This window comes from Panthera onca, chromosome B1 (genome assembly GCF_046562875.1).
Source record: "Panthera onca isolate mPanOnc1 chromosome B1, mPanOnc1 haplotype 2, whole genome shotgun sequence".
In the NCBI taxonomy this organism is placed as follows: domain Eukaryota; kingdom Metazoa; phylum Chordata; class Mammalia; order Carnivora; family Felidae; genus Panthera; species Panthera onca.
In genome coordinates this window covers 29,148,646-29,161,344 of record NC_138342.1, presented here as the reverse complement: position 1 = coordinate 29,161,344, position 12,699 = coordinate 29,148,646, and positions in this window count along the sequence as shown.

The window sequence follows — 12,699 nt, the reverse complement described above, 5'->3', positions numbered from 1 at the left end:
TCAACATCACCACTATTGATAGTAGGTTGCAGCATGGACTGAAAAATATTCCACAATCATCAGAAACTCTTCATTCATATTAATAGTATACTTACCCATACATCTGTACATATGACTGCTCAAAATAAGGACTGTATTTCCAGCCTCTTTCGGGACACGATCTATCACAATTTTAAATTGTGACAACCAGGGTGTCACTGGAAACTATAAAATGCAAACTCTAGGACATATACTAGCAAGAATGTACCTTCCTTCTTTCTGTTTTGTCTTCTTGTCAATTTCAATAAGAATTTTAGTAACTGGGGCTGGGAGAGCCATTTTGAACCATTTAGGGATGGAGGCTGCACACAAGGGCAAGTGACAAAGAAAGCATGTGAATTCCTGACATTGTCTGGCCACACACAAGCTCTGAACTATTTATCTCAACTTTTACATGGAAAAGAGATGAACATCTATCTTGGGGTTCTGTCACTCACAGCTTAAATTAAACACATCCACATGTAAGGAAAATACAAAACATTTATTTTTAAAACCTAAATTAGTCAAGGATATTTATCATTTTCAAAAGAATATGTGTATTTTGTAAAGTATACATATGTATATATATATATACACACACACATATATATGTGTACCTTTTGAAATTTATGCATATGTATGTACTATGTATGCATACGATTTTATTACTTGAAACAAAAAATATAGGGAAAAATAACTGCAAACTTCCCACATAATTTATATTTTAAATAAAAGACATAAAGACATGATATAAATTTAGATATAATGCCTTGTGAAATCCTAACATAAGTATAACTTCAAGGGAGGATATTTTTAATGTACACAGTTGCCACTTTAATAGTATAAGCTGGTGTATAAATGTGACTAATTGCAACGAATTACATAGGTTTCCATAGATGTTAGGTTTTATTTTTATTTTTAGACAATGAAAATACTCTGGTGCTATCACATTCTTTATGAAGAGGTAATATTCAAAAGATTAAAATAAAAAATATAGACTTAAGCCTTCCAAACTTTAAAATTCTCCTTGAGTTCCTAAGGGGGACTTTTAAGAACTGACTTGGGAGATGGTGTAGAAACCTTTTGAAACATAAACATTCAGTCTCGTTCTATTTTCTGAGGCAGAAATCTTGCTATAAAAGAATTTCAAATTTACCCCAGTGGACATGTTAGTGAATGTAGAATAAAGTCTTTTCTTACCTGCTACTGTTTACTTTGTTATTGCCTATTAAAAATCATTCACTGCTATAATTCCTGTGAAAGAGACACCATTTCTATGTTATCAGAAAACTTTCAAGGGCAACTCAAAATAGTTAAAATGCAACTTTGCTAAGGGTTTGGCTTTCCTACTAATTCACTTATTCAGTTGAAGAAGTATAATAATAAACGCAGCTAGAAAGTTTGGATTCTATAAATATGCAGAAGAATGAAGTTCTGCCCTTAGTGATTAAATCGTTGCTTATTTCTAAAGTAGTGTATGTCCACAATGTGGCTATTCTTTCCTGTTTTGAGATTAGTGGCTGAGAACATCTATTGTCAGACTCCTTCCCTAGCCACCCTCAACTGCAATAAGATGAATGTACTTGTCAGAATTTGCACCTTCTTGCTTAGAGATGAATCAAGCTCAATGATAGTTAGTTCAGGATAAAAAATTTTAAATGTCATTTTTATTGTTACCCTGACCTCCAGATCCCAAAATTCTGTCTTAGGGACTAGGCTTTTAGTTTCTTAGCATTCTCTTCATAGGTCTTTGTTTCTATTTTTGTTTGTTTTTCTCAAATAAACCTTTGCTTACTTACATGTGTTCTTCCTGACAACCTCTGTTTTCCTTAGCTGGATTCTGTGATTTTTCATTCTGATTTACCTGAGTGATTGTGATTCATGGTTCTTCCAACAGCCATTCCCCGATTTTGGTCTTTCTTACTGAGCAATTACTAATCAGGTGTTGATATTAAACGCAAGGATACTTTAGGCACTCTTATTTTTCTCTTTAAGTGGGAATGATTTTCGACATATAAATTCTGACTCCTACTTCTACACTTTTAATACTTTTCAAATTTCCTTAGAAAATATTTTTTTAGTATATTGTCAAAAATAACTAAGAAATGTCCTCTAATCTAAAAAGTACAAGAATGGATTAATCTGTATGGACAGAGATTCTCTTGTGCCTGAGGAAAGGCAGAAATGTGTAGATTGTTTCAGTAAAAAAGATTAGTGCTTATAAAATAACATACTAATGCACAAACAACATAATGGTTAAAATTTTAAAAGATTGATCATACTCCATGTTGTTAAGGATGTGCAGCAATTAGAAGTTTCGTACAATTCTTTTGGTAGTGGCACCATTGATTTGGAGCATTTTTTAGTAATGGATACTAAAGCTGACCCTATGCATAGCATATGTCTCAGAATATCCACTTAATATATACCCAATAATCATGTACAATTTATTCATCAAAATACATGTTTAAGAATGTTCATAGAAGAAATACTGGTAATGTTCAAAAACTGAGAAACACCCTAAATGTCCAACAATGGCATAATTAAAAATCAATAAAATCTGGTACATTTATACAATAGAATAATATGCAACATGAAAATTAATGAAATAGTGTTATAACACAACAGGATAATGAATGTCACAAATACAATATTGAGAGAGAGAAGCCAGATATTAAAGATTGAAAACTAATAACAGGCATTATAAAATCATGATAGTTCCTCTCTGAGGAGGAGGAGAAGTTGGGTGTTGGGAAAAGGACAAAGAGCTTATCAGATGTTGGTAATGCTTGATTTCCAGATCTGGGTGAGGATTCACGGTTGTGTTGGCTTTACAGTAATTGATCAACATGTATACTTAAGATTATGAATTTTTCTGTATTACATTTTACTTTTACAAAGTTGATTTTTTCTTAAGTTTATTTATTTTTGAGAAAGAGATAGAGAGCATGAGCTAGGGAGGGGCAGAGAGAGGGAGACACAGAATCAAAAGCAGACTCCAGGGTCTCAGTTGTCAGTGCAGAGCCAGATGCCGGGCTTGAACCCACGAACCATGAGATCATGACCTGAACTAAAGTCTGATGCTTAACCGATTGAGCCCCCAGGCACTCCTACTTCTACAAAATTTAAAGAAAAATTAAATCAGTATCAAATGATTTATTCATATTTAAATGTGTCCTTGTGTATAGATTTAAACTCTTCATCACAAATCTTCAGGTATAATTGTCATTAATCATTGAATAAGACGTGGGTTTTTCCAGAAACATTTTCTTGGTGAGTTTTAGTACTTGAAGTAGTTATGCTTGCTAAACCAGAGAACTTGGGCTATTTACATCTACATAGTTGAGAGCAATGAAGAGATTGTAGAAACTCACTCTCCCAAACTGCAGACTTAAATTCAGAGCTTCTATGAAGGAGGACAACTTCGCTATTCATACCTCATAAACCATCACCGAGAGCAGCCAATACATTGTTTCTGAAGTGCAGCTTATGTTCCTCTAGCTATCTAAGCACTCAGTGGATATTTATTGAGTATCTACCATATCTAAGTTACTCTACTCATCTTTCAGGAATTACACATAATAAGACACAGTGACTCTTAAGTAGTGTAGAGAAAACTAGAAGTAAAATAATAATCTTATTACATATATGTTGTTTGTAAATACGTTCCTTCTTGGTTTTGATAAGAGGAAGGCTACATTTACATAGCAATAATAAAGGAAGACATAACAATCAGATACGCATTAAAATTATGATGAAATGCACTTTTTGTTAATGAGGTCCAATTACAGTTAATGAATAATTGGTATTATGAGACATCTAAAATAAATAGTTCAATTTATTTAATGAACTTTTTCTTTAATGATCATGCGACAACTGACACTTGCCCACATATCTAAAATCTTAGTGCCAGTGTTCAAAAATTAGCTGTGCATTTCTATGCAGTGTGCATATTGAAATGATGCAACTAATGGCAATAAATGATTTAAATATTTTTAAAATAGCAGTACTAACAACAGTACTGATATGCCCTTATGGATGTGTTCTTCACACCGTATTCTGAGAGTTTTCACAAATCATTAAAATAGTTTGTTATTTATACATAGCAATGTCTCAGAGGAACATCTGCTTAATTAAACTTTTTCTTTACTATAAAAACATTTTAGTCTTAAAAAGGAAAGTTGGACAATAAAAGTCATATGAAAAATGTGGGTATATGAAAAACCCACAGGTAATATCAGCCTCAATGAGGAAAAACTAAGAGCTCTTCCTGTATGGTTAGGAGCAAAAAAGGGATGTCCACTCTCACCACTGTTATTTAGCATAGTACTTAAAGTCCTATCCTCCACAATCAGACAACAAAAAGAAATAAAAGGCATCCAAATCAGCAAGGAAGAAGTCAAACTTTCACTATTTGCACATGACATGATACTCTATATAGAAAACCCAAAAGACTCCACCAAAAAATTGCTAGAAGTTATACATGAACTCAGTAAAGTAGCAGGATACAAAATCAATGTACAGAAATATTTTGCATTTCTATATACCAATAATGAGGCAGAAGAAGGAAAAATAAGGAATCAAACTCTTTTAGAATTACACCAAAAGCATAAGATATCTAGGAATAAACCTAAACAAAGAGGTAAAAAGCTATACTCTGAAAACTATAAAACACATATTAAAGAAATTGAGGATGACACAAAAAATTGGAAAAACATTCCATGCTCAAGGATTGGAAGAATGAATATTGTTAAAATATGTATACTACCCATAACAATTTACACATTTAATGAGATTCCTATCAAAATACCACTAGCATTTTTCACAGAATTAGAACAATCTTAAAATTTGTATGGAACCACAAAAGACCCCAAATAGTCAAAAGATTCTTGAAAAAGGAAACCAAAGCTGCAGGCATCACAATTCCGGGCTCAAATAATATTAGAAGGCTGCAGTGATTAAGACAGTGTGGTACTGGCACAAAAGTCGACACATATATCAGTGGAACAGAATAGAAAAGCCAGAAATGAACCCACAAATGTGTCATCAATTGATCTTTGACAAAGTAGAAAAAATAGTCAATGAAAATGAGACAGACTTTTCAACAAATGGTGTTGCAAAAACTGGACAGCTTACACCATATATAAAAATAAATTCAAAATGGATTAAAGACCTGAATTTAGACCTTAAAATATAAAAATCCTACAGGAAATACAGGCAGTAACCTCACTGACATTGGCCATAGCAACTTTCTTACTGGCAATGTCTCCCAAGACAAGGGAAACAAAAGCAAAAATAAAATAAACTGTTGAGATTTCATTGATTAAAAAAAAAAGCTTCTGGACAGGGAAAGGAACAATCAACAAACTAAAAGGCAACCTTTTGAATGGGAGAAGATATTTAAAAATGACATATCTGATAAAGGGTTAGTATCCCAAATCTATAAAGAACTTATAAAACTCAACATCCAAAAAACAAATAATGCAGTTAAAAAGTGGGCAGAACACAGGGATAGTCACTTCTCCAAAGACATCCAGATGGCCAACAGTCACATGAAAATATATTCAACATCACTCATCATCACGGAAATACAAATCAAAACTGCATTGAAATATCACCTCACACCAGTCAGAATATAAAATTAACAACACAGGAAACAACCAATATTGATGAGGATGCAAAGAAAGGGGAACTCTCATACACTGTCGGTGGGGATGCAAACCAGTGCCGTCACTCTGGAAAACAGTATGGAGGTTCCTAAAAAAGATAAAAGTAGAACTACCCCATGATTCATCAATTAAATTGCACTGCTAGGTATTCAACCAAAGGATACAAAAACAGTGATTTGAAGGGAAACATAGTCCCCCCTGACAGATGTTTATAACAGCATTATCAACAATAGCAGAATTATAAAAAGAGCCCAAATGTCCAGTGACTAATGATTGGATAATGAAAAGGTAATGTGTATATTACTCAGCCATAAAAAAAGAATGAAATCTTGACATTTCCAATGACATAGATAGAGCTAGAGCTTATTATGCTAAGCAAAATAAGTCAGTCAGAGAAAGGCAAATACCATATGATTTCACTCATCTGTGGAATTTAAGATACAAAACATATGTGGGGTGCCTGGGTGGCTCAGTCATTTAAGCATCCGGCTTTGGCTCAGGTCATGATCTCACGGTTCATGGGTTCGAGCCCCACATTGGGCATGTGCTGACAGTTCAGAGCATGGAGCCTGCTTCAGATCCTGTGTGTCTCCCTCTGTCTCTGCCCCTCCCTCACTAGTGCTCTGTCTCTCTATCTCTCTAAAAAATAAACATTAATTTTTTTTTAAAAAAAGATACAAAACAAATGAACCTAGAAAAAAAAAGACAAGCAAATTAGGAAATAGACTCTTAACTATAGAGAACAAACTGATACTTACCAGAAAGGGGGTGTGGGAGGGGGATGAGTGGAATAGGTGACGGGCATTAAGGTGTGAACTTGTGATGAGCACCAGGTGTTGAATGAAAGTGTTGAATCACAAAATTCTACACCTGACGCTAGTACTACACTGTATGTTAAGTAACCATAATTTAAATAAAAACTTGGAAGAAAAATTACACAGTGTTGGGCATTCTATGTAGAACATGAGAAGTCTAAAGTGGATAATGTCTATTCTTTAATGTTTCCATAAAGGAATGTGAGCCCTACAGTGATAAATAAACACATTTTCAAGAGGAATTAGAAATCGGTATTTGACATGCTGCATTCTGATGAAAAAGCAGGCTAACAATTAAAACCAGGCTTAATAAGAAAAGCCAACACAAAGCCCTTATGAGTCAAACAAATGCATCTGTGAAAAAAGTCATTATTCTGGAACTAATGTAAACTTCCAAAGTAACTCTAAGGCTCCTTGTAAAATGTATAACCTAGACAATGAAATAGTTAAGCAGTGAACATTTTCTGAGATGGTTGGTAACAGAGTTCAAACCTGAAGAGAAAATCTACAATTTAGAAAAGTTGAGTTTCCAGATAATATTTATAAAGATTGTGAACATACTTCACTTTTGGTAAAGTCCAAGAGGCACAATTTGGGGACCTCGCTGGAATTAAGTAGAGCGGTTGTGTTCAGAAAGTGAATGAGTACGACAAAGTTCACTCTGCGTGCCTTCTCTCTCGGCAGTGTGTTCACAAAGAAGCAGCTGCAGAGTGTAATAGCATGGGTCAGAATGGAATGGCACAAAACAGGAGACCGCTGCTAGGAGGAGATAGACTAACATATGAAAATGATCAACAGGCAGAAGAAGAGGCAAATGAAACTCTACAATTTCTTCCGTTGGCACAATTCACTCCGTTTTTCTGTCTCCGTCCTTACTTGTTCTAGTGTTACAAGCACTCAAAGCCCCGCATCTTCTTATGGAACAGGGTCACACCCTCAGTTCAACATTGTTCCACTCTGCTCAGGTTACTGAACAGGTATTAATATTATTATTTTGAAATCCGGAGTTCAAAGTTGACAGATGGTATGGTCTAGGTTTTGTGCTCTGCCAGTATGGGTACAAAGGTCATGCTAGCCAGGGTCTGAGAAGGGAGCCACACATTCTTCAGTGTGATGAGTAATGTCCGAGCAATGATGCTGCATATGTAGAAGGTAGGGGAGAGCCCACAGAGTTGATTGGAAGCCAGAGATCTGTTTCAGTGAACCTGAGAGCTGGAGCTGTTCCTAGTGAATCGAGGTCAGAAATCTATCAGAAGGTTAGCAGAGATCCAAGGGGTAATCCCTTGTCATGAGTGTCCCTTGGTGTTAAAAGGACAGGGGTTGTCTTCTCAGGAGGGAAGCGATGTCATTCAATTTGACTTGTTCAAAGGCATTCTGTGGTTTTCTACTTGGGAAAAATACACTGTGGGGACACTAGTTCATGTTTTATTCTGTTTTCTGGACATTTTCTTTTAACATATGAGCGATTTTTCCTTCCAAACTTCTAATCAATTCTATCTGGAGCTTATAAAGAAGCTATTTAAAGGTGATAGATATTACATATTCAGCTAATTTCCTCAAAAATATGGCTGGATGATGAAGATCATATATATCAAGTGAGTATATAAATGGGTAAAATAACGATAATGTTTCAAAGGTAAACTAATAAACCACACTGATAAATATTTGGCTTTCAAACAATAAATCAATGGCAAAATTCTGCCATGTACTTATAATGGAAATTACTTCACAAGACATAAGTGAATGTCTATTACCCCCATGGAGGCATGCAACGCCCCCCATTGTTTTGACAAAGTCTACCTGCTGCTGTTATTTCTCCTTAAAAACCTAGTCTCTGTGGACTCTTCTAGAATTTTATCTTTTCTTTTTCATTAATTCTATACTTTTTGTATAATATCAAGTTCTTCCTTTCACTTCCTTCATTCTTTCAATCCAAAAACTTCATACTTTGTCCTTTAAAAACAATCACACAAACAAACAAACAAGAAAATCCCTGGATGTTGTGTCTATCTTACTATCCAATTTCCTTTCCCACTTCCAGGTAAAGAACAGTCTATATCCAGGGTATACCCAGACTTTTTCTTTTTTTCAGTGAAGAGCCAGATAGTAAATCTTTCAGGATTTGTAGCACACACGCTGCCATCACAACTATTCAAACCTGTTGTGAAAGAAAGCAACCGTAAAGAAAGCAAACTTAACACTTATTTACAAAACTAAGTGGTGGTCTGGTTCGATACACAGGCTCTAGTTTGGCAATCCCTGGTCTACATAATCACTGAATTCACTTCCTTCTCTCAGCATGCACATCCTCACACTTTACTGCAATTTCTCATCATTTAAAACTATCTCTGCTACGTACACCAAATGAAGTATGCACGGTCCTTTCAAGACCAGACCCTCCACGTGACTGTAGATTCCTGCCTTGAACTTTCTCAAAGACATTCATCCAAAAATCGTCACTGACTAGGTGAAACCAGCACCCACTGACATTCCAGATCACCTTTACGAAGTTTTACTTTTTTCTATTTTCAGTGTTCTTTGAATAGAATTGAATTCTTCATGTCACATTAATTTTTCATCCTACTGCAATCTGATTTTGGTCTTCTGGTGTCCTTGAAAATATAATCCCTAGGGTCGTTTTTAAGCTGCCATCTTTCAGATCTGAATTTAAACACCATTTAGTCAGAGAAGACTGTCCTAACTTTCAAATATATATTAAGGAACTCCTGTTATTTGCTGTCCCCTCTCCTCATTTTCTCCTTAGCACTCATCATGATTTACAGTAATATTTTTCTGTTTTATGTTTTTCTTCCCCATGAACCTATAATCTCCATGATGAAAAAGAGTATATCTGTTTTGTTCACCTGGGTTCATTGTGCTTAGCACATAGTAGATCTTCAGTGTATATGCACCAAAGGAGTAAATGTCAAATCCCAAGGTTATTATTAGGTCTTAATTTTCTGCTTCATTTGACACCTTTGCTCACTCTTTCTTTTTAAGACCCTCTGCTTTCCTTGTTTATAACATATTGTAAAAGTTTTTCTGACTAGGTCTTCTTTGCTACATGCTACCTTTTGGCCCATCACTTACATTCTGTTTTACAGAATGTCGTTCAAAAAGCCAACTGATTTTTTATTATGTCGTCTCTTTAGGTGATCACAACTAAATCCATGCCATGATCTAATTACTGTGTGCTAATATTTGGCAAATTTATATCTCCCCCCAGATCATTTCCATGATTATGAAACTTTCTCTCCCTTTCTGGAACCACAAAATTAAACTATACAAATCTGAATTCATGTCTTCCCTATACATTTGCTTCTTTGTTTATAGAATTTGTCAACACTGTGATCCACCAGTTTCTTATCTAATAAACCTTTCTTTTATTGATGTCTGTCTCTTAATCCTCTCTACCAGTTTTTCTGCTTTTCTGTCCTAAATATTACTCAGTCTCTTTAATACTTAAGATGAATATCCTAGTTTAGAATACTATCTTTCCTCACCTAACCTACCTCAACAATCTCCCGATTAGTCTTCCTGCCTGAAATATTTTCTGAAATAAAGTCTAATATAAGAGTTTCTGCTTTAATTCTCAATGAGTTAAATATTTACTCAACTATTAACTGTGGATAATGGATATTTTGCTCAGTTTTTTAGTCTCAGTGCTCTCAGCATTATGATTGGGTAAAATATTACCTGCTTCATGGATTTATGGTTATGAATACATAGTTAGTGTTGCATGAAGTACCTTGTTCATAGTAAGTAATTGATTATTATCTATTAAGTGAATGAATTGAGGATACTTCCATATATTCAATGCTTTATGAATAAATAAGAAACAATAGACAAAAAAATTAGTAATCATTTCCACAAATTCAGATAAGCCATGCCTGAGGCAAGTCTGATTTTAAATTAGCCCTGTGATAATAGCACAATAACTTACATGTCAGAAGACTAGTTTCCTATCTATAGTTGGTCACTTACTAAATTACAAACTGGAAAGTTGAATTAGTACTCATGCTTATTTAATCTTTTAAAGATTTTTTACACAATAGGGATATAATAATTTGGTGGTTATGATGATAAATTAAAAAATGCTTTGATAAAATTTTTGTATCCATAATCATTTTTCTGTTGATCACCTGGGAAAATTGGTTGTGGTAATGAACATAGCATCTAAGTTTAATAGATAAAAGCCTAATTTTTATGATTAGAATCCTAAGTTTTCTTTTTTCCTATACTATTTTGGCTGGTTATATGACCGCCCTCAAATTCAGTTTCCTTCATCTGCTAAATGAAATCTTGGTAAAATTTAAATGAGAAAATTAGTGTAAACTTATTCTGAAAGAGTATAATGTTGAAAAATATAAGTATTATTAATTTTGATCAGCAGTCTAGGTTTTAAATTTTAGGTCGAGGTCATAACATAAAATACAATTAAATTAAAAAATTAAATGATGAACTGAATATAAAAATATTATCATTTCACTCCTCAGATAGATTTTCTCACACCTTAGACTTATAGCAAATTAATGTGATTGTTCTTAGTGTGCATACCTCCCATTAAGCTAGCAAATTAAAAGGCAACACACATACACTACTAATGAATTGCATGACCCAAATATATAAAGGTTTTGTACATTTTAAATGTGAATTAAAGACAAACATTAATTTTTAACAAATATGGTTGCAACACTGAGGAAAAGGGTTCATTAAGTGATCGTTAGAAAGTCAAAAATAGAAAGTAAGAAATATTTAGGGAAATGATACAGGACAATCTATTCATTCAAGTTCACTCCTTCTTAGTCTTCCAATTTCCTGGTAAATGGTTTCTCATTTTCCTTACATAGCCTCTGTGTCTTACCTTAGTTGTTTTGTCTGGCATCTTCACCCCCTCATATTTATCATTTGCTTATGGAGGAAAAAAACAAAGCAAAACAAAAACCCAAAACCATATCTCTTGACATCTCTTTTGATTTCATTAAAAAAAATCATGTGTTGATGTTTGGCCAGTCCTCTTTATAAAAATAAAAAAGTCAAGAAAATCACTTGTTTTTAATATGTTAACTTTATTTAAGTTTTTTTAAATGTTTATTTATTTTGAGAGAGAGAGAGAGAGAGAGAGACCAGGAGAGAGACAGTGAGGGAGGGAGATAGAGAATTCCAAGCTGGCTCTGCACTGTCAGCACAGAGCCTGATGCTGGGATCAATCTCATGATCCATGAGATCATGACCTGAGCCGAAATCAAGAGTTGGATGCTTAACCAACTGAGCTACCTGTGTGCCCCATAAGTTATTTTTGTTTTAATACTCTTTAGGAAACTTATTTATGTCGTTTAAATTATCAGTTATTGCCACAACCAAAGTTCCATGGTCATCTGCTTTGTTTTCCCTGGTCCAGTTTATTTTACAAATCTCAATACTTGAACTTGAACCTAATATCCAAATGTAAAATGGTGGTATATTTTGTATTTATATATTTTCATTTTTCACCCTTGGTTCTTAGTTTTATATATGTATTTTTCTAGACAATTGTCAGAGTTCGTTATTACTGTTTGGGAGAGTAAGTAACAATAACAATGTATATTATTTTAAGGAATGTTAATGTAAACATAATGGTTTGGTGGCTCTCACCTATTCACCTTCAGCAAATTTTTCTGTCAGAGGTTGCCTTACAGTCTGATTCAACTCAAGCAACAGAATGCGTGTTGGGAACAATATTGGCATTGGTATCCGAAGAACTAGGTTCCATTATTGCTCTGAAAATTGGTAGAACCATGAATAACTTTAAATTTTCAAGGTATGACTTTCTTTTCTAATGAAATGATCAAATATATTACCTTAAGTTGTTCTCTAACTTCAAGATTTTACTATACTTGTTTCCTTTCCACTAACTTAAAATTATGAATCAGCATAATTTTCAAATAGCAATTTGCTTTAGGTACTGAGTGGCAAAGACATTATTTCGGCTCATGAGATACAGTTTTCTATCAAGTTTAGGATTTGAAATACACAGCTAAAATTGTGGTGGAACTCTTTAAAACAGAAAAAGAAAAGCAGTATATTTCAGAATAAATATCCCCAAAGATTCAGAAGAGTTAACTTTGGCTAAAATAATTCTCTGCAGCAATTGGATATAATAGGCTTCTTAGAAGTATAAACATATGTTGCGGTAATCCATTTAAAATTGTGTGTTT